We start from the raw sequence: 23,647 nt of genomic DNA, 5'->3' as shown, positions 1-23,647 counted from the left end.
ACTGCATTAAAGAAGGGGTGCACCAGTCCTGGAGATACTGCAATACCAGGTCAATGCGTGGAGTGGACAGAGCAAGCTCTTTTTCCATCTCCCTGTTCTAAAAATCCATTTAATATATGGTCCCCAGATAGGGGACGTATCAGATATTAAACTGATAAGAACAGATACTACACTTGATCTTAGCCAAAAGGCCGAGAAGCGATAACCAGAATTGGTTTCAAACTACGGAGCCACCCAAGGATCCTGAAAAGTCCATTTGTGGAGATGAGCTCCTGGACTCCCGTTAAGAAGACATGTTGTCAACCTCTAGATCCCTTACATGCCTGCACTTTTCGGCTTGCTGCTGCTGCAATCCACGCGTTTTAGATCTGCATAACTCCACCTCTTTAAACACAGCACCTTCACCCCCTGCTGTTCCCACCCGCCTCAACACCGTTGGAAGGGAGGAGAACCAATTAAGGCGGGGGGTGGGGTGGAACGAGCAGCTGTCTACCCTTAGCAGGAGGGCTCCTGATTACATACCTCTCCTGCTGCTGCTGCTGCTGGCTGTCCAGCAGCAGACTGAAGGTGGCTGCTGCTGTGCACAGGTATATAAAGGCTCAGAGCCTATTATGACACGCGCAGCCAGCGTTCCATTGCCACATTCCATCTACTGCAGGCAGGATACCTGGCTGGCTGAATGTCGCTGAGAAGCTCACAGAGACCGCCATAAGCAACAGTTTAACAGAATGCCACAGACTAATCAACCAAACTTTTTGGGTTGGGTTCTCTTTTATAGTCTGCAGGCATTAAATGAAAGAAGTCAGTGTTCCAGCAGAAGGAGACAACGTTTCAGAAAAGGCATTGTAGCAAACCAAAAAAGAAATTTTAAGCGCAGCAGAGTAACCAGCGCACATACCTGTTAGCTCAGGTGAGTTTAAAAGGCTGCTGTTGATAACAAGGGCATTTGCTAAATAGATGGTGTGTGTGCAACAATATACTGAAAGGTCAATTATATTGTGCAGCTTATCTCACCACCTGTAGTTATTTAGGTGAAATCTCCAAAATGCTTGCCTAATATGTCTGTTTATCCAAAAGGAAGTAAAAAGGGAGAGCTAGAAAGATAGCATTGCATCACATTACATGGCAATGCAATGCACAGTTGCTGAAGTTGAACCAAAATGAGCTTGTAATCTGGCTTCTGCAACTTTGAACATGAAAAATCCAATGAGGAGAAGAAAAGCAAAGCCAAAGAGTCCATCCCAAAATCCGACAAACAAGCAAAATGAACAAAAAACATTGAATTCAATTCTTTCTGATTTTAGAAACTGCATTAAAGAAGGGGTGCACCGGTCCTGGAGATACTGCAATACCAGGTCAATGCGTGGAGTGGACAGAGCAAGCTCTTTTTCCATCTCCCTGTTCTAAAAATCCATTTAATATATGGTCCCCAGATAGGGGACGTATCAGATATTAAACTGATAAGAACAGATACTACACTTGATCTTAGCCAAAAGGCCGAGAAGCGATAACCAGAATTGGTTTCAAACTACGGAGCCACCCAAGGATCCTGAAAAGTACATTTGTGGAGATGAGCTCCTGGACTCCCGTTAAGAAGACATGTTGTCAACCTCTAGATCCCTTACATGCCTGCACTTTTCGGCTTGCTGCTGCTGCAATCGACGCGTTTTAGTTCTGCATAACTCCACCTCTTTAAACACAGCACCTTCACCCCCTGCTGTTCCCACCCGCCTCAACACCGTTGGAAGGGAGGAGAACCAATTAAGGCGGGGGGTGGGGTGGAACGAGCTGCTGTCTACCCTTAGCAGGAGGGCTCCTGATTACATACCTCTCCTGCTGCTGCTGCTGCTGGCTGTCCAGCAGCAGACTGAAGGTGGCTGCTGCTGTGCACAGGTATATAAAGGCTCAGAGCCTATTATGACACGCGCAGCCAGCGTTCCATTGCCACATTCCATCTACTGCAGGCAGGATACCTGGCTGGCTGAATGTCGCTGAGAAGCTCACAGAGACCGCCATAAGCAACAGTTTAACAGAATGCCACAGACTAATCAACCAAACTTTTTGGGTTGGGTTCTCTTTTATAGTCTGCAGGCATTAAATGAAAGAAGTCAGTGTTCCAGCAGAAGGAGACAACGTTTCAGAAAAGGCATTGTAGCAAACCAAAAAAGAAATTTTAAGCGCAGCAGAGTAACCAGCGCACATACCTGTTAGCTCAGGTGAGTTTAAAAGGCTGCTGTTGATAACAAGGGCATTTGCTAAATAGATGGTGTGTGTGCAACAATATACTGAAAGGTCAATTATATTGTGCAGCTTATCTCACCACCTGTAGTTATTTAGGTGAAAGCTCCAAAATGCTTGCCTAATATGTCTGTTTATCCAAAAGGAAGTAAAAAGGGAGAGCTAGAAAGATAGCATTGCATCACATTACATGGCAATGCAATGCACAGTTGCTGAAGTTGAACCAAAATGAGCTTGTAATCTGGCTTCTGCAACTTTGAACATGAATAATCCAATGAGGAGAAGAAAAGCAAAGCCAAAGAGTCCATCCCAAAATCCGACAAACAAGCAAAATGAACAAAAAACATTGAATTCAATTCTTTCTGATTTTAGAAACTGCATTAAAGAAGGGGTGCACCGGTCCTGGAGATACTGCAATACCAGGTCAATGCGTGGAGTGGACAGAGCAAGCTCTTTTTCCATCTCCCTGTTCTAAAAATCCATTTAATATATGGTCCCCAGATAGGGGACGTATCAGATATTAAACTGATAAGAACAGATACTACACTTGATCTTAGCCAAAAGGCCGAGAAGCGATAACCAGAATTGGTTTCAAACTACGGAGCCACCCAAGGATCCTGAAAAGTTCATTTGTGGAGATGAGCTCCTGGACTCCCGTTAAGAAGACATGTTGTCAACCTCTAGATCCCTTACATGCCTGCACTTTTCGGCTTGCTGCTGCTGCAATCCACGCGTTTTAGATCTGCATAACTCCACCTCTTTAAACACAGCACCTTCACCCCCTGCTGTTCCCACCCGCCTCAACACCGTTGGAAGGGAGGAGAACCAATTAAGGCGGGGGGTGGGGTGGAACGAGCAGCTGTCTACCCTTAGCAGGAGGGCTCCTGATTACATACCTCTCCTGCTGCTGCTGCTGCTGGCTGTCCAGCAGCAGACTGAAGGTGGCTGCTGCTGTGCACAGGTATATAAAGGCTCAGAGCCTATTATGACACGCGCAGCCAGCGTTCCATTGCCACATTCCATCTACTGCAGGCAGGATACCTGGCTGGCTGAATGTTGCTGAGAAGCTCACAGAGACCGCCATAAGCAACAGTTTAACAGAATGCCACAGACTAATCAACCAAACTTTTTGGGTTGGGTTCTCTTTTATAGTCTGCAGGCATTAAATGAAAGAAGTCAGTGTTCCAGCAGAAGGAGACAACGTTTCAGAAAAGGCATTGTAGCAAACCAAAAAAGAAATTTTAAGCGCAGCAGAGTAACCAGCGCACATACCTGTTAGCTCAGGTGAGTTTAAAAGGCTGCTGTTGATAACAAGGGCATTTGCTAAATAGATGGTGTGTGTGCAACAATATACTGAAAGGTCAATTATATTGTGCAGCTTATCTCACCACCTGTAGTTATTTAGGTGAAATCTCCAAAATGCTTGCCTAATATGTCTGTTTATCCAAAAGGAAGTAAAAAGGGAGAGCTAGAAAGATAGCATTGCATCACATTACATGGCAATGCAATGCACAGTTGCTGAAGTTGAACCAAAATGAGCTTGTAATCTGGCTTCTGCAACTTTGAACATGAAAAATCCAATGAGGAGAAGAAAAGCAAAGCCAAAGAGTCCATCCCAAAATCCGACAAACAAGCAAAATGAACAAAAAACATTGAATTCAATTCTTTCTGATTTTAGAAACTGCATTAAAGAAGGGGTGCACCGGTCCTGGAGATACTGCAATACCAGGTCAATGCGTGGAGTGGACAGAGCAAGCTCTTTTTCCATCTCCCTGTTCTAAAAATCCATTTAATATATGGTCCCCAGATAGGGGACGTATCAGATATTAAACTGATAAGAACAGATACTACACTTGATCTTAGCCAAAAGGCCGAGAAGCGATAACCAGAATTGGTTTCAAACTACGGAGCCACCCAAGGATCCTGAAAAGTACATTTGTGGAGATGAGCTCCTGGACTCCCGTTAAGAAGACATGTTGTCAACCTCTAGATCCCTTACATGCCTGCACTTTTCGGCTTGCTGCTGCTGCAATCGACGCGTTTTAGTTCTGCATAACTCCACCTCTTTAAACACAGCACCTTCACCCCCTGCTGTTCCCACCCGCCTCAACACCGTTGGAAGGGAGGAGAACCAATTAAGGCGGGGGGTGGGGTGGAACGAGCTGCTGTCTACCCTTAGCAGGAGGGCTCCTGATTACATACCTCTCCTGCTGCTGCTGCTGCTGGCTGTCCAGCAGCAGACTGAAGGTGGCTGCTGCTGTGCACAGGTATATAAAGGCTCAGAGCCTATTATGACACGCGCAGCCAGCGTTCCATTGCCACATTCCATCTACTGCAGGCAGGATACCTGGCTGGCTGAATGTCGCTGAGAAGCTCACAGAGACCGCCATAAGCAACAGTTTAACAGAATGCCACAGACTAATCAACCAAACTTTTTGGGTTGGGTTCTCTTTTATAGTCTGCAGGCATTAAATGAAAGAAGTCAGTGTTCCAGCAGAAGGAGACAACGTTTCAGAAAAGGCATTGTAGCAAACCAAAAAAGAAATTTTAAGCGCAGCAGAGTAACCAGCGCACATACCTGTTAGCTCAGGTGAGTTTAAAAGGCTGCTGTTGATAACAAGGGCATTTGCTAAATAGATGGTGTGTGTGCAACAATATACTGAAAGGTCAATTATATTGTGCAGCTTATCTCACCACCTGTAGTTATTTAGGTGAAAGCTCCAAAATGCTTGCCTAATATGTCTGTTTATCCAAAAGGAAGTAAAAAGGGAGAGCTAGAAAGATAGCATTGCATCACATTACATGGCAATGCAATGCACAGTTGCTGAAGTTGAACCAAAATGAGCTTGTAATCTGGCTTCTGCAACTTTGAACATGAATAATCCAATGAGGAGAAGAAAAGCAAAGCCAAAGAGTCCATCCCAAAATCCGACAAACAAGCAAAATGAACAAAAAACATTGAATTCAATTCTTTCTGATTATAGAAACTGCATTAAAGAAGGGGTGCACCGGTCCTGGAGATACTGCAATACCAGGTCAATGCGTGGAGTGGACAGAGCAAGCTCTTTTTCCATCTCCCTGTTCTAAAAATCCATTTAATATATGGTCCCCAGATAGGGGACGTATCAGATATTAAACTGATAAGAACAGATACTACACTTGATCTTAGCCAAAAGGCCGAGAAGCGATAACCAGAATTGGTTTCAAACTACGGAGCCACCCAAGGATCCTGAAAAGTCCATTTGTGGAGATGAGCTCCTGGACTCCCGTTAAGAAGACATGTTGTCAACCTCTAGATCCCTTACATGCCTGCACTTTTCGGCTTGCTGCTGTTGCAATCCACGCGTTTTAGATCTGCATAACTCCACCTCTTTAAACACAGCACCTTCACCCCCTGCTGTTCCCACCCGCCTCAACACCGTTGGAAGGGAGGAGAACCAATTAAGGCGGGGGGTGGGGTGGAACGAGCAGCTGTCTACCCTTAGCAGGAGGGCTCCTGATTACATACCTCTCCTGCTGCTGCTGCTGCTGGCTGTCCAGCAGCAGACTGAAGGTGGCTGCTGCTGTGCACAGGTATATAAAGGCTCAGAGCCTATTATGACACGCGCAGCCAGCGTTCCATTGCCACATTCCATCTACTGCAGGCAGGATACCTGGCTGGCTGAATGTCGCTGAGAAGCTCACAGAGACCGCCATAAGCAACAGTTTAACAGAATGCCACAGACTAATCAACCAAACTTTTTGGGTTGGGTTCTCTTTTATAGTCTGCAGGCATTAAATGAAAGAAGTCAGTGTTCCAGCAGAAGGAGACAACGTTTCAGAAAAGGCATTGTAGCAAACCAAAAAAGAAATTTTAAGCGCAGCAGAGTAACCAGCGCACATACCTGTTAGCTCAGGTGAGTTTAAAAGGCTGCTGTTGATAACAAGGGCATTTGCTAAATAGATGGTGTGTGTGCAACAATATACTGAAAGGTCAATTATATTGTGCAGCTTATCTCACCACCTGTAGTTATTTAGGTGAAAGCTCCAAAATGCTTGCCTAATATGTCTGTTTATCCAAAAGGAAGTAAAAAGGGAGAGCTAGAAAGATAGCATTGCATCACATTACATGGCAATGCAATGCACAGTTGCTGAAGTTGAACCAAAATGAGCTTGTAATCTGGCTTCTGCAACTTTGAACATGAAAAATCCAATGAGGAGAAGAAAAGCAAAGCCAAAGAGTCCATCCCAAAATCCGACAAACAAGCAAAATGAACAAAAAACATTGAATTCAATTCTTTCTGATTTTAGAAACTGCATTAAAGAAGGGGTGCACCGGTCCTGGAGATACTGCAATACCAGGTCAATGCGTGGAGTGGACAGAGCAAGCTCTTTTTCCATCTCCCTGTTCTAAAAATCCATTTAATATATGGTCCCCAGATAGGGGACGTATCAGATATTAAACTGATAAGAACAGATACTACACTTGATCTTAGCCAAAAGGCCGAGAAGCGATAACCAGAATTGGTTTCAAACTACGGAGCCACCCAAGGATCCTGAAAAGTCCATTTGTGGAGATGAGCTCCTGGACTCCCGTTAAGAAGACATGTTGTCAACCTCTAGATCCCTTACATGCCTGCACTTTTCGGCTTGCTGCTGCTGCAATCCACGCGTTTTAGATCTGCATAACTCCACCTCTTTAAACACAGCACCTTCACCCCCTGCTGTTCCCACCCGCCTCAACACCGTTGGAAGGGAGGAGAACCAATTAAGGCGGAGGGTGGGGTGGAACGAGCAGCTGTCTACCCTTAGCAGGAGGGCTCCTGATTACATACCTCTCCTGCTGCTGCTGCTGCTGGCTGTCCAGCAGCAGACTGAAGGTGGCTGCTGCTGTGCACAGGTATATAAAGGCTCAGAGCCTATTATGACACGCGCAGCCAGCGTTCCATTGCCACATTCCATCTACTGCAGGCAGGATACCTGGCTGGCTGAATGTCGCTGAGAAGCTCACAGAGACCGCCATAAGCAACAGTTTAACAGAATGCCACAGACTAATCAACCAAACTTTTTGGGTTGGGTTCTCTTTTATAGTCTGCAGGCATTAAATGAAAGAAGTCAGTGTTCCAGCAGAAGGAGACAACGTTTCAGAAAAGGCATTGTAGCAAACCAAAAAAGAAATTTTAAGCGCAGCAGAGTAACCAGCGCACATACCTGTTAGCTCAGGTGAGTTTAAAAGGCTGCTGTTGATAACAAGGGCATTTGCTAAATAGATGGTGTGTGTGCAACAATATACTGAAAGGTCAATTATATTGTGCAGCTTATCTCACCACCTGTAGTTATTTAGGTGAAAGCTCCAAAATGCTTGCCTAATATGTCTGTTTATCCAAAAGGAAGTAAAAAGGGAGAGCTAGAAAGATAGCATTGCATCACATTACATGGCAATGCAATGCACAGTTGCTGAAGTTGAACCAAAATGAGCTTGTAATCTGGCTTCTGCAACTTTGAACATGAAAAATCCAATGAGGAGAAGAAAAGCAAAGCCAAAGAGTCCATCCCAAAATCCGACAAACAAGCAAAATGAACAAAAAACATTGAATTCAATTCTTTCTGATTTTAGAAACTGCATTAAAGAAGGGGTGCACCGGTCCTGGAGATACTGCAATACCAGGTCAATGCGTGGAGTGGACAGAGCAAGCTCTTTTTCCATCTCCCTGTTCTAAAAATCCATTTAATATATGGTCCCCAGATAGGGGACGTATCAGATATTAAACTGATAAGAACAGATTTTTTTTTTTATCGAAAGCCCGAATTCATGTACAAAACCCGAGTGCGCTTGAAAAAGTGACAAGTGCCACAAAAAAAGTGCACTAGGATGCTGGTCTTCTTGAAACCCTCTCCAAAAGGAGAAGGGTCCCCCAAACCATTCCCCGTCCCTCCGAGCCAAAAGGCCACAGCGAGGAACAGGGACAAAAAGCCACCTCCAACCGAACCCAGAGGCGACCCAATCTTACCCCCAGCACCTGCCCGAGTTCTCACCCGAGCAAGGCACTGGGAGCCAAAGACTGTGCTCCCCTCCCGGAAGAGGGGAGCCAACAACGCTCTCCTCCCGAAAGAGGAGAGCCAGGGGGTTTCAGGGGGGAGCGGAACCTGATGGCCACACACTCCCCCACTAGACCTGCCAAGAGAGGAACCCGTAAGGGAACCGCATCCCGACAAAATCCTAGTGGGACGTGACACACGTGAATAAGTGGACACACAGAGACAAAGAAATTAAATAAATAGTGAAGGTTTCACAGTATAATACTGCCCGGACCTTCGACCGGGAATTGAAAAATTCCCCATCCTAAGGCCAGAAGGCCCGGAATAAGGGTGTGTGCGAAGAAAGAAAATTTGAAGTGCTTGTGCAAATGTGCCATAAACTCAAGTGGGGTTCCCAATCCCAGTGAGTTAAGGCACCCCAGGGTCACCACTCCTGGGGCACTTCACACTTCGGGCTTTCGATCTTCCCCGGCCCAATGGCGTCGATCCTGGGGGGCCATGCTTTCCACCAGATGACTATATTAGCCACCTGGCGTACTAACAAGCGCCTAAACCCCAGTGTGCATAATGTATCAATCTACTAGGGCGGCCAACATCCAAAACCGCCTTTTCGAAAGACACTACACTTGATCTTAGCCAAAAGGCCGAGAAGCGATAACCAGAATTGGTTTCAAACTACGGAGCCACCCAAGGATCCTGAAAAGTCCATTTGTGGAGATGAGCTCCTGGACTCCCGTTAAGAAGACATGTTGTCAACCTCTAGATCCCTTACATGCCTGCACTTTTCGGCTTGCTGCTGCTGCAATCCACGCGTTTTAGATCTGCATAACTCCACCTCTTTAAACACAGCACCTTCACCCCCTGCTGTTCCCACCCGCCTCAACACCGTTGGAAGGGAGGAGAACCAATTAAGGCGGGGGGTGGGGTGGAACGAGCAGCTGTCTACCCTTAGCAGGAGGGCTCCTGATTACATACCTCTCCTGCTGCTGCTGCTGGCTGTCCAGCAGCAGACTGAAGGTGGCTGCTGCTGTGCACAGGTATATAAAGGCTCAGAGCCTATTATGACACGCGCAGCCAGCGTTCCATTGCCACATTCCATCTACTGCAGGCAGGATACCTGGCTGGCTGAATGTCGCTGAGAAGCTCACAGAGACCGCCATAAGCAACAGTTTAACAGAATGCCACAGACTAATCAACCAAACTTTTTGGGTTGGGTTCTCTTTTATAGTCTGCAGGCATTAAATGAAAGAAGTCAGTGTTCCAGCAGAAGGAGACAACGTTTCAGAAAAGGCATTGTAGCAAACCAAAAAAGAAATTTTAAGCGCAGCAGAGTAACCAGCGCACATACCTGTTAGCTCAGGTGAGTTTAAAAGGCTGCTGTTGATAACAAGGGCATTTGCTAAATAGATGGTGTGTGTGCAACAATATACTGAAAGGTCAATTATATTGTGCAGCTTATCTCACCACCTGTAGTTATTTAGGTGAAAGCTCCAAAATGCTTGCCTAATATGTCTGTTTATCCAAAAGGAAGTAAAAAGGGAGAGCTAGAAAGATAGCATTGCATCACATTACATGGCAATGCAATGCACAGTTGCTGAAGTTGAACCAAAATGAGCTTGTAATCTGGCTTCTGCAACTTTGAACATGAAAAATCCAATGAGGAGAAGAAAAGCAAAGCCAAAGAGTCCATCCCAAAATCCGACAAACAAGCAAAATGAACAAAAAACATTGAATTCAATTCTTTCTGATTTTAGAAACTGCATTAAAGAAGGGGTGCACCGGTCCTGGAGATACTGCAATACCAGGTCAATGCGTGGAGTGGACAGAGCAAGCTCTTTTTCCATCTCCCTGTTCTAAAAATCCATTTAATATATGGTCCCCAGATAGGGGACGTATCAGATATTAAACTGATAAGAACAGATACTACACTTGATCTTAGCCAAAAGGCCGAGAAGCGATAACCAGAATTGGTTTCAAACTACGGAGCCACCCAAGGATCCTGAAAAGTCCATTTGTGGAGATGAGCTCCTGGACTCCCGTTAAGAAGACATGTTGTCAACCTCTAGATCCCTTACATGCCTGCACTTTTCGGCTTGCTGCTGCTGCAATCCACGCGTTTTAGATCTGCATAACTCCACCTCTTTAAACACAGCACCTTCACCCCCTGCTGTTCCCACCCGCCTCAACACCGTTGGAAGGGAGGAGAACCAATTAAGGCGGGGGGTGGGGTGGAACGAGCAGCTGTCTACCCTTAGCAGGAGGGCTCCTGATTACATACCTCTCCTGCTGCTGCTGCTGCTGGCTGTCCAGCAGCAGACTGAAGGTGGCTGCTGCTGTGCACAGGTATATAAAGGCTCAGAGCCTATTATGACACGCGCAGCCAGCGTTCCATTGCCACATTCCATCTACTGCAGGCAGGATACCTGGCTGGCTGAATGTCGCTGAGAAGCTCACAGAGACCGCCATAAGCAACAGTTTAACAGAATGCCACAGACTAATCAACCAAACTTTTTGGGTTGGGTTCTCTTTTATAGTCTGCAGGCATTAAATGAAAGAAGTCAGTGTTCCAGCAGAAGGAGACAACGTTTCAGAAAAGGCATTGTAGCAAACCAAAAAAGAAATTTTAAGCGCAGCAGAGTAACCAGCGCACATACCTGTTAGCTCAGGTGAGTTTAAAAGGCTGCTGTTGATAACAAGGGCATTTGCTAAATAGATGGTGTGTGTGCAACAATATACTGAAAGGTCAATTATATTGTGCAGCTTATCTCACCACCTGTAGTTATTTAGGTGAAAGCTCCAAAATGCTTGCCTAATATGTCTGTTTATCCAAAAGGAAGTAAAAAGGGAGAGCTAGAAAGATAGCATTGCATCACATTACATGGCAATGCAATGCACAGTTGCTGAAGTTGAACCAAAATGAGCTTGTAATCTGGCTTCTGCAACTTTGAACATGAAAAATCCAATGAGGAGAAGAAAAGCAAAGCCAAAGAGTCCATCCCAAAATCCGACAAACAAGCAAAATGAACAAAAAACATTGAATTCAATTCTTTCTGATTTTAGAAACTGCATTAAAGAAGGGGTGCACCGGTCCTGGAGATACTGCAATACCAGGTCAATGCGTGGAGTGGACAGAGCAAGCTCTTTTTCCATCTCCCTGTTCTAAAAATCCATTTAATATATGGTCCCCAGATAGGGGACGTATCAGATATTAAACTGATAAGAACAGATACTACACTTGATCTTAGCCAAAAGGCCGAGAAGCGATAACCAGAATTGGTTTCAAACTACGGAGCCACCCAAGGATCCTGAAAAGTCCATTTGTGGAGATGAGCTCCTGGACTCCCGTTAAGAAGACATGTTGTCAACCTCTAGATCCCTTACATGCCTGCACTTTTCGGCTTGCTGCTGCTGCAATCCACGCGTTTTAGATCTGCATAACTCCACCTCTTTAAACACAGCACCTTCACCCCCTGCTGTTCCCACCCGCCTCAACACCGTTGGAAGGGAGGAGAACCAATTAAGGCGGGGGGTGGGGTGGAACGAGCAGCTGTCTACCCTTAGCAGGAGGGCTCCTGATTACATACCTTTCCTGCTGCTGCTGCTGGCTGTCCAGCAGCAGACTGAAAGTGGCTGCTGCTGTGCACAGGTATATAAAGGCTCAGAGCCTATTATGACACGCGCAGCCAGCGTTCCATTGCCACATTCCATCTACTGCAGGCAGGATACCTGGCTGGCTGAATGTCGCTGAGAAGCTCACAGAGACCGCCATAAGCAACAGTTTAACAGAATGCCACAGACTAATCAACCAAACTTTTTGGGTTGGGTTCTCTTTTATAGTCTGCAGGCATTAAATGAAAGAAGTCAGTGTTCCAGCAGAAGGAGACAACGTTTCAGAAAAGGCATTGTAGCAAACCAAAAAGAAATTTTAAGCGCAGCAGAGTAACCAGCGCACATACCTGTTAGCTCAGGTGAGTTTAAAAGGCTGCTGTTGATAACAAGGGCATTTGCTAAATAGATGGTGTGTGTGCAACAATATACTGAAAGGTCAATTATATTGTGCAGCTTATCTCACCACCTGTAGTTATTTAGGTGAAAGCTCCAAAATGCTTGCCTAATATGTCTGTTTATCCAAAAGGAAGTAAAAAGGGAGAGCTAGAAAGATAGCATTGCATCACATTACATGGCAATGCAATGCACAGTTGCTGAAGTTGAACCAAAATGAGCTTGTAATCTGGCTTCTGCAACTTTGAACATGAAAAATCCAATGAGGAGAAGAAAAGCAAAGCCAAAGAGTCCATCCCAAAATCCGACAAACAAGCAAAATGAACAAAAAACATTGAATTCAATTCTTTCTGATTTTAGAAACTGCATTAAAGAAGGGGTGCACCGGTCCTGGAGATACTGCAATACCAGGTCAATGCGTGGAGTGGACAGAGCAAGCTCTTTTTCCATCTCCCTGTTCTAAAAATCCATTTAATATATGGTCCCCAGATAGGGGACGTATCAGATATTAAACTGATAAGAACAGATACTACACTTGATCTTAGCCAAAAGGCCGAGAAGCGATAACCAGAATTGGTTTCAAACTACGGAGCCACCCAAGGATCCTGAAAAGTCCATTTGTGGAGATGAGCTCCTGGACTCCCGTTAAGAAGACATGTTGTCAACCTCTAGATCCCTTACATGCCTGCACTTTTCGGCTTGCTGCTGCTGCAATCCACGCGTTTTAGATCTGCATAACTCCACCTCTTTAAACACAGCACCTTCACCCCCTGCTGTTCCCACCCGCCTCAACACCGTTGGAAGGGAGGAGAACCAATTAAGGCGGGGGGTGGGGTGGAACGAGCAGCTGTCTACCCTTAGCAGGAGGGCTCCTGATTACATACCTCTCCTGCTGCTGCTGCTGCTGGCTGTCCAGCAGCAGACTGAAGGTGGCTGCTGCTGTGCACAGGTATATAAAGGCTCAGAGCCTATTATGACACGCGCAGCCAGCGTTCCATTGCCACATTCCATCTACTGCAGGCAGGATACCTGGCTGGCTGAATGTCGCTGAGAAGCTCACAGAGACCGCCATAAGCAACAGTTTAACAGAATGCCACAGACTAATCAACCAAACTTTTTGGGTTGGGTTCTCTTTTATAGTCTGCAGGCATTAAATGAAAGAAGTCAGTGTTCCAGCAGAAGGAGACAACGTTTCAGAAAAGGCATTGTAGCAAACCAAAAAAGAAATTTTAAGCGCAGCAGAGTAACCAGCGCACATACCTGTTAGCTCAGGTGAGTTTAAAAGGCTGCTGTTGATAACAAGGGCATTTGCTAAATAGATGGTGTGTGTGCAACAATATACTGAAAGGTCAATTATATTGTGCAGCTTATCTCACCACCTGTAGTTATTTAGGTGAAAGCTCCAAAATGCTTGCCTAATATGTCTGTTTATCCAAAAGGAAGTAAAAAGGGAGAGCTAGAAAGATAGCATTGCATCACATTACATGGCAATGCAATGCACAGTTGCTGAAGTTGAACCAAAATGAGCTTGTAATCTGGCTTCTGCAACTTTGAACATGAAAAATCCAATGAGGAGAAGAAAAGCAAAGCCAAAGAGTCCATCCCAAAATCCGACAAACAAGCAAAATGAACAAAAAACATTGAATTCAATTCTTTCTGATTTTAGAAACTGCATTAAAGAAGGGGTGCACCGGTCCTGGAGATACTGCAATACCAGGTCAATGCGTGGAGTGGACAGAGCAAGCTCTTTTTCCATCTCCCTGTTCTAAAAATCCATTTAATATATGGTCCCCAGATAGGGGACGTATCAGATATTAAACTGATAAGAACAGATACTACACTTGATCTTAGCCAAAAGGCCGAGAAGCGATAACCAGAATTGGTTTCAAACTACGGAGCCACCCAAGGATCCTGAAAAGTCCATTTGTGGAGATGAGCTCCTGGACTCCCGTTAAGAAGACATGTTGTCAACCTCTAGATCCCTTACATGCCTGCACTTTTCGGCTTGCTGCTGCTGCAATCCACGCGTTTTAGATCTGCATAACTCCACCTCTTTAAACACAGCACCTTCACCCCCTGCTGTTCCCACCCGCCTCAACACCGTTGGAAGGGAGGAGAACCAATTAAGGCGGGGGGTGGGGTGGAACGAGCAGCTGTCTACCCTTAGCAGGAGGGCTCCTGATTACATACCTCTCCTGCTGCTGCTGCTGCTGGCTGTCCAGCAGCAGACTGAAGGTGGCTGCTGCTGTGCACAGGTATATAAAGGCTCAGAGCCTATTATGACACGCGCAGCCAGCGTTCCATTGCCACATTCCATCTACTGCAGGCAGGATACCTGGCTGGCTGAATGTCGCTGAGAAGCTCACAGAGACCGCCATAAGCAACAGTTTAACAGAATGCCACAGACTAATCAACCAAACTTTTTGGGTTGGGTTCTCTTTTATAGTCTGCAGGCATTAAATGAAAGAAGTCAGTGTTCCAGCAGAAGGAGACAACGTTTCAGAAAAGGCATTGTAGCAAACCAAAAAAGAAATTTTAAGCGCAGCAGAGTAACCAGCGCACATACCTGTTAGCTCAGGTGAGTTTAAAAGGCTGCTGTTGATAACAAGGGCATTTGCTAAATAGATGGTGTGTGTGCAACAATATACTGAAAGGTCAATTATATTGTGCAGCTTATCTCACCACCTGTAGTTATTTAGGTGAAAGCTCCAAAATGCTTGCCTAATATGTCTGTTTATCCAAAAGGAAGTAAAAAGGGAGAGCTAGAAAGATAGCATTGCATCACATTACATGGCAATGCAATGCACAGTTGCTGAAGTTGAACCAAAATGAGCTTGTAATCTGGCTTCTGCAACTTTGAACATGAAAAATCCAATGAGGAGAAGAAAAGCAAAGCCAAAGAGTCCATCCCAAAATCCGACAAACAAGCAAAATGAACAAAAAACATTGAATTCAATTCTTTCTGATTTTAGAAACTGCATTAAAGAAGGGGTGCACCGGTCCTGGAGATACTGCAATACCAGGTCAATGCGTGGAGTGGACAGAGCAAGCTCTTTTTCCATCTCCCTGTTCTAAAAATCCATTTAATATATGGTCCCCAGATAGGGGACGTATCAGATATTAAACTGATAAGAACAGATTTTGCGTTTATATTTAAAATATCGTAGTCTTTATCTTTTCTTCAGAGCTTTAAAATAACATCTTCCATAGGTGATAGTTCCATATACTCAGGGCTCTTTTCTTTCCAAGCTTCTTCATATCCATTAGGTAGTACATATAAATTTCACTTAATGCCAGTCTTATACAATCCTTGACTTCTATATAGTCTCTTTTAAACAACAATATGTTTCTGGTCTTCCATAGAGCACTTTTAACACAACTCAAAGTGCACCATAAAACTCTCTCTTTTTCTTTCGTCATGTTTGGTAAAATCCCATATAAAACCACTTCATGGCTTAAAAAATTAAGACCAGATAAAAATTTTAAAAGCTCACCACAGTCTTTCCACACTTGCTGTGCAAAATCACAATTCCAAATAAGGTGCATAGTAGTCTCATCATTATTGCACTGATGCCTCGGGCAGGTTTGTATAGTGCTAAGTCTTCTTTTATACTGGAAATCACGAGTCGGTAAACATTCCTGCACAATCATCCAAGCTAAGTCTTTATGTTGATTCATCAGGTAAGGTGCATTTGTTAAATTCCATATTTTAGTGACTCTGCTATATGAATAATGGCTTATGGGCGTCAAAGTTTCTTTCTTTTTTAATTGCTGCAGCAGCTTCCTTGCATTCTTCAATGTCTCCATCTCAAAAGAATCTAGGCCATATAATCTGATAACTTTCTCCAGGATGGCATATTGTTGTGGATGGGATAACAACACTGGGCTTGTTAAAGAAATGGATATCCACTTTCGCCTCCTAAAAATGTGGCCAGCTGCATATCTTAAAAAATGTGCCCAAGGGCTTGAAGCAAACATATATTTAAAACAGAGGCTAAAAAACTTGGAGTATAAAAACAGTTTGACGTTGGGAACATCCTTACCACCAAGGTGGTGCATCTTGTACATTGTTTCTCTCTTCACCTTTTCGAACTTAGAGTTCCACACAAATTCAAACAGCATTCTCTGTAATCTTCTCGCTGTAAGGTCACTTGGGGGATAAACATAACTGAGATATAACATGACAGGAAGCAGAAGGGCCTTAATAATTAAAACTTTACCTTCGATTGTTAATTTTCTTAATTTCCAAAAGTCAATCTTCTTTTGTATTTTGTCCCTTACTCCATCCCAGCTCTTCATTCCATCATTCTGTCGATCAAAAATCACGCCCAGAATTTTAATCTTCTCTGACTGCATCGGGAGATCAGGGATGGACACATCCGCCCAATTGCCACGGACAAAACAATCACATTTCTCAATGTTTAACTTAAAACCTGAGGCTTCACAAAAAAAATTGGTCGTTCTTATAGCTCTCCTGAGAGCGGCAGGTGATGAACAAAAAATAGTAATATCATCCATGTAGCCCATTACCTTCACATCTCTTCCATGTCCTCCAGGGATAGGGACACCTTTAATCACTTTATCCTCTCGTAGCATAGATAAAAGAGGCTCTATTGCACATATAAATAGCACTGGGGACAAAGGGCAGCCTTGCTTCACACCTGAATGCAAAAACACTTCATTAGACAAAAATCCATTGATTAAAATTTTACTAAAAGAGTTCTTATATAAAAGTGCCACTTGCTTGATAAAAATTTCAGGGAAGCCCATTTTTTTTAAAACCAACCATAAAAAACAATGAGAGACACGATCAAAAGCCTTTTGAAAATCCAACGATAAAATTGCTAAGTCTTGCTTCCTGGATTGCTGGTACCATATGACATCGCGGATGGTATTGAGATGCTCCGCAACTCCTCTTCCTGGCACCCCACATACCTGGTCTTCATAAATAACTTTGGATAAAACTTTTTTAAAACGGTTCACTAAAATTTTGGACATCAACTTGTAATCAACATTCAACAGTGTGATTGGTCTCCAGTTTGCCAGATGGGATTTGGCTCCTTTTTTAAAAATCAGGGAGACCAGACCACTTCTCCAAGATATAGGCAGGATATCACACTTAAAAGCTTCTTTGATTACTAAAAACAAGTCGGGTTTTAAAAAATTCCAAAATTCACGATAAAATTCAACAGGCAAACCGTCAGAACCAGGGGTTTTCCCATAGGAAAAACTTTTGATAGCAGCATCTACTTCCGACAAGGTGACTTCAGTGCATAACAATTCTTGGTCTTCGCGGCTCAGACTATTTTTTAATGAATTAAGGGCATCTTCAGTAAAAGACTGGTCTATAGTTTTCTCATTAAAAAGCTGCTGATAAAACTGGTGAGCTTGGTTGAGCATACCTTCAGTTGTAGTTTCACCCTCTAATTCTGTTATCATTTCCTTAGCAGCAACTACTTTTTTTAAAAAAAATCTTGAGCACTTTTCATTTTTCTCCATCACTTCAATTTTTGAGTTATAAATTATTTCCTTACCCTTCGACTCTATACTCTTTTTAATTTCTTTTTTTGTTGCTTCAATTAAATCGTCCATTTCAAGTCCCACATCTCTTAGTTGATAACAGGTCTGCAATTTAGTAATAAGCCTTTTATGCCAAGCGGACTTTTCTCTTGCATTGGCTATGCTGACCTTGATAAAAAAACTTTTTATCTTCATCTTGCTGTATTCCCACCATTCTAGCAGAGTTAAAAATTTTTGTTGTTTTGTTCTTAAATAATTAAAAAACGCTTTAAAATCTGTTCTTACCTTAGGATCTTGTAACAATGTTGTATTTAGCCTCCAAACTCCTCTTGCCTTGACAAGCCCAGGTAATTCTAACTCTGATAGCAACATCTTATGATCTGAAAAAATGTTTGGGATTAAGACAACAGATTTGACATTCACATATTGGGACATGAAAATAAAATCAATACGAGATTTAGAAGAAGAGTTCTCCCAAGTATAACCGGGATCATTACTACGGATCTCTTTCCAGGAGTCTCTAAGAAAAAAATCAGTTAACAAATCCTTTAGTTGTTTCTCTGTTTTGTCTTTTTTAGGAACGGTGGAACTCCCGCTTCTCCCTTCACCAGGCAAGACACAATTGAAATCCCCACAGAACATCAGAGGCGATGAACCAGGTAGGTAATATTGCACATCTTCAAACAACTGATGTCTCTCTTCCTTCACCGGAGAAGCATAAATGTTCAAAAGTCTAAAGTCCACACCTTTAAAACTAATATTTAAGAAAAGAGCACGTCCAGAAGAAATGTCCACAAAAGAGTTGATTTTAAAGTCATGCGACCTAAACAGCACTCCAATGCCAGAGGAACGATTTTCATTATCTCCGGACCAGATAGAGGGCCCATGAGGCCAATCTTTTCTTAAATCTTCATAATTCATATCAAAGTCAATGTTACATTCTTGCAAACAAAAGACATCACAGTCCACTGTTGACAGGTAGGAAAACAAAGCAGCCCTTCTTGTAGAGCCCCTTATACTCCTCACATTGAGCGAGGCTACTTTAATTGATGAGGTCATGATAGGATAGTTCAGGTCACACTACTGTCAGAATCAGACATAAAGCCCACCGATGTTAACGGGCTCTGCACTTCTGAGTCCGAAAAAGAAATGTTTATAGGGTCTGAAGGCCTTGGCTCCTCAGGAGGGGCAGCGGGAGCCATTGGCTTGTATTGCAGAAGACTTGGTTTTAATGGACACTTCTTGGAAGTCTCCCTGGCCACATTCTCATCAGACCTATCATCTGTTTTCCTTTTCCTACGAGTTTCCAGCTCCATTGCTTCTTCCTCCGAGCTAAATGTCCCGATTTCAGCAGAGGGACTCCCCTCCACCACCATATCACCCGGATCAGAATCAGCAGCCCAGTCCTTAGATGAAGCTTCCCTCCTCTCAGGACGGACAGGTTTCTCAGCTGGAGGTTTCTGCATAGACGTGGGCTTATGCGCAGCAGGAATAGGAGAACTGGCAGGTTTTCCCTGCGCAGCAGGCACTGAAGTGCTTGTGGACCCGCCTACAGGGGGTTGTGTTCGCACAGTAGATACAGGAGCACCGGTGGGACCCCCCTTAGCAGCAGGAGCAGGAGGGTTGGTTGGCTTCCTCTGTGCAGCAGGTGCAGACGTACCACCTGATGTACTAGCAGGCTTGGTCTGTGGAGCAGGTACTGGAGAGCTAGAAGACTGCCCCCGCGCTGTAGACGCACCCGCAGGAGCAGGAACAGCAGAGGGTTGCCTCTGCCCCCCGGGAGCAGATGGAGGCACACGGGCAGGTTGCTTTGCCAGCGTTTCAGCATAGGTTTCCGCCTTTTTCTTCAAAGGACACTCCCGGAAGGAGTGACCTGGGACCCGGCAGATGTTGCACACCATCTCATTGGTACAGTCCATTGTGGCATGTCCATGCTTGTAGCACTTCTTACAGATTGCCACCTCCTCCTTGCAGTTCTCATAAGTGTGACCGAAACACATGCATTTCCGGCAGAAGAGGGGCATGTCCGGGTAGAAGAGGCGCCCCCGCTCCCTACCGATCAGGAAACTTGACGGAGGATGACGCTGACCACCAATGCCATTTGGATCTTCACAAAATTTAACAAAAAATTTATGCTTTCCCGTCCAGAGGTTTTCCTCATTCATGACCTTGTGGGAATACCGCAGTTCTGGGAAATAGTTTTGAAGAAAGCAAATAATATTAACTAAGGGAACATGAGGGTTGCTCATCTGAACCACGAGCGGCTTCTCTCCACCGGAGTAAAGGATGACAAAGGTGAGTCCTTTAAGATCCTCATCTGAAAGGTGCAGGTGAATCTGGCGGAAGAGGTTCTGGCACGCATACTCCGACTCCAGAGTCAAAGTGAAGGAACCGGGGCGATCTTGAAGGGCCAGGATGTCTTCCCTCTTTACTCCTAGGATCTCCAGCAGCACTCTCCTCACGAAAAACTTCAAGGTCAACTTCTCCTTGGATGCATCGTCCACTTCGATCTTGAAAGAGTTCTTGATGCGAAGGTCACCAGCTCTGGCATAGCGCACTGCGGCCGCTACTGCTGATGCCATCTTCAAAAGGTAGATAGGGTCGATCGCCTTCTTGGTTTCTTTGCGTATCTGCCCCCTAAAGCAGCATGAGGCTTAAGACGGCTTTTACACCGCCGATGCCTCAAGGCCAAGGGCACGATTGGCTTAGAATCCTTCTGGCAAGATGTGGTATCTTAGCAAAAAGGCCGAGAAGCGATAACCAGAATTGGTTTCAAACTACGGAGCCACCCAAGGATCCTGAAAAGTCCATTTGTGGAGATGAGCTCCTGGACTCCCGTTAAGAAGACATGTTGTCAACCTCTAGATCCCTTACATGCCTGCACTTTTCGGCTTGCTGCTGCTGCAATCCACGCGTTTTAGATCTGCATAACTCCACCTCTTTAAACACAGCACCTTCACCCCCTGCTGTTTCCACCCGCCTCAACACCGTTGGAAGGGAGGAGAACCAATTAAGGCGGGGGGTGGGGTGGAACGAGCAGCTGTCTACCCTTAGCAGGAGGGCTCCTGATTACATACCTCTCCTGCTGCTGCTGCTGCTGGCTGTCCAGCAGCAGACTGAAGGTGGCTGCTGCTGTGCACAGGTATATAAAGGCTCAGAGCCTATTATGACACGCGCAGCCAGCGTTCCATTGCCACATTCCATCTACTGCAGGCAGGATACCTGGCTGGCTGAATGTCGCTGAGAAGCTCACAGAGACCGCCATAAGCAACAGTTTAACAGAATGCCACAGACTAATCAACCAAACTTTTTGGGTTGGGTTCTCTTTTATAGTCTGCAGGCATTAAATGAAAGAAGTCAGTGTTCCAGCAGAAGGAGACAACGTTTCAGAAAAGGCATTGTAGCAAACCAAAAAAGAAATTTTAAGCGCAGCAGAGTAACCAGCGCACATACCTGTTAGCTCAGGTGAGTTTAAAAGGCTGCTGTTGATAACAAGGGCATTTGCTAAATAGATGGTGTGTGTGCAACAATATACTGAAAGGTCAATTATATTGTGCAGCTTATCTCACCACCTGTAGTTATTTAGGTGAAAGCTCCAAAATGCTTGCCTAATATGTCTGTTTATCCAAAAGGAAGTAAAAAGGGAGAGCTAGAAAGATAGCATTGCATCACATTACATGGCAATGCAATGCACAGTTGCTGAAGTTGAACCAAAATGAGCTTGTAATCTGGCTTCTGCAACTTTGAACATGAAAAATCCAATGAGGAGAAGAAAAGCAAAGCCAAAGAGTCCATCCCAAAATCCGACAAACAAGCAAAATGAACAAAAAACATTGAATTCAATTCTTTCTGATTTTAGAAACTGCATTAAAGAAGGGGTGCACCGGTCCTGGAGATACTGCAATACCAGGTCAATGCGTGGAGTGGACAGAGCAAGCTCTTTTTCCATCTCCCTGTTCTAAAAATCCATTTAATATATGGTCCCCAGATAGGGGACGTATCAGATATTAAACTGATAAGAACAGATACTACACTTGATCTTAGCCAAAAGGCCGAGAAGCGATAACCAGAATTGGTTTCAAACTACGGAGCCACCCAAGGATCCTGAAAAGTCCATTTGTGGAGATGAGCTCCTGGACTCCCGTTAAGAAGACATGTTGTCAACCTCTAGATCCCTTACATGCCTGCACTTTTCGGCTTGCTGCTGCTGCAATCCACGCGTTTTAGATCTGCATAACTCCACCTCTTTAAACACAGCACCTTCACCCCCTGCTGTTCCCACCCGCCTCAACACCGTTGGAAGGGAGGAGAACCAATTAAGGCGGGGGGTGGGGTGGAACGAGCAGCTGTCTACCCTTAGCAGGAGGGCTCCTGATTACATACCTCTCCTGCTGCTGCTGCTGCTGGCTGTCCAGCAGCAGACTGAAGGTGGCTGCTGCTGTGCACAGGTATATAAAGGCTCAGAGCCTATTATGACACGCGCAGCCAGCGTTCCATTGCCACATTCCATCTACTGCAGGCAGGATACCTGGCTGGCTGAATGTCGCTGAGAAGCTCACAGAGACCGCCATAAGCAACAGTTTAACAGAATGCCACAGACTAATCAACCAAACTTTTTGGGTTGGGTTCTCTTTTATAGTCTGCAGGCATTAAATGAAAGAAGTCAGTGTTCCAGCAGAAGGAGACAACGTTTCAGAAAAGGCATTGTAGCAAACCAAAAAAGAAATTTTAAGCGCAGCAGAGTAACCAGCGCACATACCTGTTAGCTCAGGTGAGTTTAAAAGGCTGCTGTTGATAACAAGGGCATTTGCTAAATAGATGGTGTGTGTGCAACAATATACTGAAAGGTCAATTATATTGTGCAGCTTATCTCACCACCTGTAGTTATTCAGGTGAAAGCTCCAAAATGCTTGCCTAATATGTCTGTTTATCCAAAAGGAAGTAAAAAGGGAGAGCTAGAAAGATAGCATTGCATCACATTACATGGCAATGCAATGCACAGTTGCTGAAGTTGAACCAAAATGAGCTTGTAATCTGGCTTCTGCAACTTTGAACATGAAAAATCCAATGAGGAGAAGAAAAGCAAAGCCAAAGAGTCCATCCCAAAATCCGACAAACAAGCAAAATGAACAAAAAACATTGAATTCAATTCTTTCTGATTTTAGAAACTGCATTAAAGAAGGGGTGCACCGGTCCTGGAGATACTGCAATACCAGGTCAATGCGTGGAGTGGACAGAGCAAGCTCTTTTTCCATCTCCCTGTTCTAAAAATCCATTTAATATATGGTCCCCAGATAGGGGACGTATCAGATATTAAACTGATAAGAACAGATACTACACTTGATCTTAGCCAAAAGGCCGAGAAGCGATAACCAGAATTGGTTTCAAACTACGGAGCCACCCAAGGATCCTGAAAAGTCCATTTGTGGAGATGAGCTCCTGGACTCCCGTTAAGAAGACATGTTGTCAACCTCTAGATCCCTTACATGCCTGCACTTTTCGGCTTGCTGCTGCTGCAATCCACGCGTTTTAGATCTGCATAACTCCACCTCTTTAAACACAGCACCTTCACCCCCTGCTGTTCCCACCCGCCTCAACACCGTTGGAAGGGAGGAGAACCAATTAAGGCGGGGGGTGGGGTGGAACGAGCAGCTGTCTACCCTTAGCAGGAGGGCTCCTGATTACATACCTCTCCTGCTGCTGCTGCTGCTGGCTGTCCAGCAGCAGACTGAAGGTGGCTGCTGCTGTGCACAGGTATATAAAGGCTCAGAGCCTATTATGACACGCGCAGCCAGCGTTCCATTGCCACATTCCATCTACTGCAGGCAGGATACCTGGCTGGCTGAATGTCGCTGAGAAGCTCACAGAG

At 44.7% G+C, this 23,647-nt stretch overlaps 13 non-coding genes and 1 pseudogene across 13 annotated transcripts; all 14 read right to left on the bottom strand.

Annotated features, from left to right (window-relative positions):
• Positions 1 to 12: 12 nt before the first annotated feature.
• On the bottom strand, positions 13 to 203 carry LOC141202257 (U2 spliceosomal RNA). Its single transcript, XR_012273536.1, has one exon. It is a non-coding gene; the product is annotated as a U2 spliceosomal RNA (small nuclear RNA).
• A 1,115-nt stretch (positions 204 to 1,318) lies between these two features.
• LOC141201898 (U2 spliceosomal RNA) lies at positions 1,319 to 1,509 on the bottom strand. Its single transcript, XR_012273189.1, has one exon. It is a non-coding gene; the product is annotated as a U2 spliceosomal RNA (small nuclear RNA).
• A 1,115-nt stretch (positions 1,510 to 2,624) lies between these two features.
• LOC141201897 (U2 spliceosomal RNA) lies at positions 2,625 to 2,815 on the bottom strand. The gene has a single exon (XR_012273188.1). It is a non-coding gene; the product is annotated as a U2 spliceosomal RNA (small nuclear RNA).
• A 1,115-nt stretch (positions 2,816 to 3,930) lies between these two features.
• LOC141201896 (U2 spliceosomal RNA) lies at positions 3,931 to 4,121 on the bottom strand. The gene has a single exon (XR_012273187.1). It is a non-coding gene; the product is annotated as a U2 spliceosomal RNA (small nuclear RNA).
• A 1,115-nt stretch (positions 4,122 to 5,236) lies between these two features.
• Positions 5,237 to 5,427, bottom strand: LOC141201895 (U2 spliceosomal RNA). Its single transcript, XR_012273186.1, has one exon. It is a non-coding gene; the product is annotated as a U2 spliceosomal RNA (small nuclear RNA).
• Positions 5,428 to 6,542: 1,115 nt separating this feature from the next.
• On the bottom strand, positions 6,543 to 6,733 carry LOC141201894 (U2 spliceosomal RNA). The gene has a single exon (XR_012273185.1). It is a non-coding gene; the product is annotated as a U2 spliceosomal RNA (small nuclear RNA).
• A 1,115-nt stretch (positions 6,734 to 7,848) lies between these two features.
• Positions 7,849 to 8,031, bottom strand: LOC141202510 (U2 spliceosomal RNA). The gene has a single exon (XR_012273781.1). It is a non-coding gene; the product is annotated as a U2 spliceosomal RNA (small nuclear RNA).
• A 1,993-nt stretch (positions 8,032 to 10,024) lies between these two features.
• Positions 10,025 to 10,215, bottom strand: LOC141201893 (U2 spliceosomal RNA). Its single transcript, XR_012273184.1, has one exon. It is a non-coding gene; the product is annotated as a U2 spliceosomal RNA (small nuclear RNA).
• A 1,115-nt stretch (positions 10,216 to 11,330) lies between these two features.
• Positions 11,331 to 11,521, bottom strand: LOC141201892 (U2 spliceosomal RNA). The gene has a single exon (XR_012273183.1). It is a non-coding gene; the product is annotated as a U2 spliceosomal RNA (small nuclear RNA).
• A 1,111-nt stretch (positions 11,522 to 12,632) lies between these two features.
• On the bottom strand, positions 12,633 to 12,823 carry LOC141201891 (U2 spliceosomal RNA). The gene has a single exon (XR_012273182.1). It is a non-coding gene; the product is annotated as a U2 spliceosomal RNA (small nuclear RNA).
• Positions 12,824 to 13,938: 1,115 nt separating this feature from the next.
• Positions 13,939 to 14,129, bottom strand: LOC141201889 (U2 spliceosomal RNA). The gene has a single exon (XR_012273180.1). It is a non-coding gene; the product is annotated as a U2 spliceosomal RNA (small nuclear RNA).
• A 1,115-nt stretch (positions 14,130 to 15,244) lies between these two features.
• Positions 15,245 to 15,420, bottom strand: LOC141202529 (U2 spliceosomal RNA; annotated as a pseudogene).
• A 6,231-nt stretch (positions 15,421 to 21,651) lies between these two features.
• On the bottom strand, positions 21,652 to 21,842 carry LOC141201888 (U2 spliceosomal RNA). The gene has a single exon (XR_012273179.1). It is a non-coding gene; the product is annotated as a U2 spliceosomal RNA (small nuclear RNA).
• Positions 21,843 to 22,957: 1,115 nt separating this feature from the next.
• On the bottom strand, positions 22,958 to 23,148 carry LOC141201887 (U2 spliceosomal RNA). The gene has a single exon (XR_012273178.1). It is a non-coding gene; the product is annotated as a U2 spliceosomal RNA (small nuclear RNA).
• Between the last annotated feature and the right edge of the window lie 499 nt (positions 23,149 to 23,647).

This window comes from Phyllobates terribilis, unplaced genomic scaffold, assembly GCF_046119375.1.
Source record: "Phyllobates terribilis strain yellow unplaced genomic scaffold, ASM4611937v1 Scaffold_123__1_contigs__length_5148117, whole genome shotgun sequence".
In the NCBI taxonomy this organism is placed as follows: Eukaryota; Metazoa; Chordata; class Amphibia; order Anura; family Dendrobatidae; genus Phyllobates; species Phyllobates terribilis.
The sequence above is the reverse complement of the archived record's forward strand: the minus strand, read 5'-3'. Positions and strand labels throughout refer to the sequence as shown.